Source organism: Oncorhynchus gorbuscha, unplaced genomic scaffold, assembly GCF_021184085.1.
Source record: "Oncorhynchus gorbuscha isolate QuinsamMale2020 ecotype Even-year unplaced genomic scaffold, OgorEven_v1.0 Un_scaffold_16955, whole genome shotgun sequence".
NCBI lineage: Eukaryota > Metazoa > Chordata > Actinopteri > Salmoniformes > Salmonidae > Oncorhynchus > Oncorhynchus gorbuscha.
In genome coordinates this window covers 1,591-5,061 of record NW_025758620.1, presented here as the reverse complement: position 1 = coordinate 5,061, position 3,471 = coordinate 1,591, and the positions used below count along the sequence as shown (strand labels likewise).

At 46.2% G+C, this 3,471-nt stretch overlaps 1 non-coding gene across 1 annotated transcript; it reads left to right on the top strand.

Annotated features, from left to right (window-relative positions):
* Nucleotides 1-717: 717 nt before the first annotated feature.
* trnas-gcu lies at nt 718-799 on the top strand. Its single transcript has one exon. It is a non-coding gene; the product is annotated as a tRNA-Ser (tRNA).
* The last annotated feature ends 2,672 nt before the right edge of the window (nt 800-3,471 follow it).

Below are 3,471 nucleotides of genomic sequence, written 5' to 3'. Positions count from 1 at the left end.
CAACTTGAGACAACTCGGCCTGACAACAGATTTGTTAAATGTCTCGATGGGATCGACACATGGCCCTGCCATTGCTCTGCCTAACTTTCATAGATTTCATTCAAGGGTTTCGATACCGCAACTACAGTTTTTAAGGTCATTTGCCACATAGGTATTATATGATGAGGTGGCTGAGTGGTTAAGGTGATGGACTGCTAATCCATTGTGCTCTGCATGCATGGGTTTGAATCCCATCCTCATCGTGTAACCAGTACAATTCTGTACTTTATTATGGCATTGGAAGATTTTGACTTTCACAAACACTGGTAAGATGGCCGACTGCCACCGCGAGAGCACAGGAATTGGTATCTTAGTGGTGAAGGCGATGAACTACATGTGTGGATCAAAACACCAACCTCTTCACAAAACATACTTCCTCTCTTGCATGGCCCCACATGAATATAGAATCCCTCCACAATCCTAGAGAAACTGATAAGATTCATGTATTGAAGAATATCTTTTCCAAGGGCAACCTCAATGCTGGTATTTGAACCGACACCTCAACACACCGCATCAAGCATTTGAGGCAACTCGGCCTGACAACAGATTTGTTAAATGTCTCGATGGGATCGACACATGTCAATGCCATTGCTCTGCCTAACTTTCATAGATTTCATTCAAGGGTTTCGATACAGCAACTACAGTTTTTTAAGCTCATTTGCCACGTAGGTATTACATGATGAGGTGGCCGAGTGGTTAAGGCGATGGACTGCTAATCCATTGTGCTCTGCATGCATGGGTTCGAATCCCATCCTCATCGTGTAACCAGTACAATTCTCTACTGTATTATGGCATTGGAAGATTTTGACTTTCACAAACACTGGTAACATTCACATTTACATTTAAGTCATTTAGCAGACGCTCTTATCCAGAGCGACTTACAAATTGGTGCATTCACCTTATGACATCCAGTAGAAAAGTCACTTTACAATAGTGCATCTAAATCTTAAAGGGGAGGGGTGAGAAGGATTACTTATCCTATCCTAGGTATTCCTTAAAGAGGTGGGGTTTCAGGTGTCTCCGGAAGGTGGTGATTGACTCCGCTGTCCTGGCGTCGTGAGGGAGTTTGTTCCACCATTGGGGGGCCAGAGCAGCGAACAGTTTTGACTGGGCTGAGCGGGAACTGTACTTCCTCAGTGGTAGGGAGGCGAGCAGGCCAGAGGTGGATGAACGCAGTGCCCTTGTTTGGGTGTAGGGCCTGATCAGAGCCTGGAGGTACTGAGGTGCCGTTCCCCTCACAGCTCCGTAGGCAAGCACCATGGTTTGTAGCGGATGCGAGCTTCAACTGGAAGCCAGTGGAGAGAGCGGAGGAGCGGGGTGACGTGAGAGAACTTGGGAAGGTTGAACACCAGACGGGCTGCGGCGTTCTGGATGAGTTCTAGGGTTTAATGGCACAGGCAGGGAGCCCAGCCAACAGCGAGTTGCAGTAATCCAGACGGGAGATGACAAGTGCCTGGATTAGGACCTCCGCCGCTTCCTGTGTGAGGCAGGGTCGTACTCTGCGGATGTTGTAGAGCATGAACCTACAGGAACGGGCCACCGCCTTGATGTTAATTGAGAACGACAGGGTGTTGTCCAGGATCACGCCAAGGTTCTTAGCGCTCTGGGAGGAGGACACAATGGAGTTGTCAACCGTGATGGCGAGATCATGGAACGGGCAGTACTTCCCCGGGAGGAAGAGCAGCTCTGTCTTGCCGAGGTTCAGCTTGAGGTGGTGATCCGTCATCCACACTGATATGTCTGCCAGACATGCAGAGATGGTAAGAGATGGTAAGATGGCCGACTGCCACCGCGAGAGCACAGGAATTGGTATCTTAGTGGTGAAGGCGATGAACTACATGTGTGGATCAAAACACCAACCTCTTCACAAAACATACTTCCTCTCTTGCATGGCCCCACATGAATATAGAATCCCTCCACAATCCTAGAGAAACTGATAAGATTCATGTATTGAAGAATAGCTTTTCCAAGGGCAACCTCAATGGTGGGATTTGAACCGACACCTCAACACACCGCATCAAGCACTTGAGACAACTCGGCCTGACAACAGATTTGTTAAATGTCTCGATGGGATCGACACATGGCCCTGCCATTGCTCTGCCTAACTTTCATAGATTTCATTCAAGGGTTTCGATACCGCAACTACAGTTTTTAAGGTCATTTGCCAGATAGCTGTTACAGGATGAGGTGGCCTAGTGGTTAAGGCGATGGACTGCTAATCCATTGTGCTCTACATGCATGGTTTCGAATCCCTTCCTCATTGTGTAACCAGTACAATTCTGTACTTAATTATGGCATTGGAAGATTTTGACTTTCACAAACACTGGTAAGATGGCCGACTGCCACCGCGAGAGCAGAGGACTTGGTATCTTAGTGGTGAAGGCGATGAACTATATGTGTGGATCAAAACACCAACCTCTTCACAAAACATATTTCCTCTTTTGCATGGCCCCACATGAATATAGAATCCCTCCACAATCCTAGAGAAACTGATAAGATTCATGTATTGAAGAATAGCTTTTCCAAAGGCAACCTCAATGGTGGGATTTGAACCGACACCTCAACACACCGCATCAAGCATTTGAGGCAACTTCGGCCTGACAACAGATTTGTTAAATGCCGATTGGATCGACACATGGCCTACCATTGCTCTGCCCTAACTTTCATAGATTTCGTTCAAGGGTTTCGATACAGCAACTACAGTTTTTTAAGCTCATTTGCCCGTAGGTATTACATACCTTAAGGGAAGATTTCGACGTACCTGTATGGTTAGTGAAAGTCCATATTGCAAATGTACGGTCCTGCCCACTGGAACGTCCGAAATCGTTTCTAAAATTCGCGGACGGCGTCGGGCCGAGCGGCAGGGGCCGGACCTACCAGGGAAGTCATCAAATGAACTTTGTCGGACATTCGGTTTCCGTTTTACAAAAATAATAAGATTTAGGTAGGTCATTTTCCGCTGTCCCGGAAATTCCCACAAGAGGGCATAAGCAATCATATGTGCTATTGGACAAAACATCACGATTCACGACTTGGCCTTTTATCTCGAAAACTGAAAATATTTAGAAGCCGAAACTCGGTGAGCGTAGGGCGGCATAATGGGCAGTTGGCCCCGAACAACATGGCGTCTAGGCCTCAAACGGTTTTTGAGTTATGGCCATTAAAGGTACAAAATGAAAAATAGAGAAATTATTTTTCCACTTCACGTCAAAGTCAAGGAGCCTCCGGTGTCAATAAAAAAGAACCAGCCATTTATCTATCGTCATTTAAGATAAATCATACAACGACACCTTGGTGATGTTCACGTATAGGTGTTTTGTTTTCAGCGGTTACAGATCCAGTTGCAGGGTGTTCTTACGAATCTTTTTAAAGTGTGCTGGAGCTCTGCGAGATTTCTGTGATTTTCTATGATTTTCTGAAATAACACACACT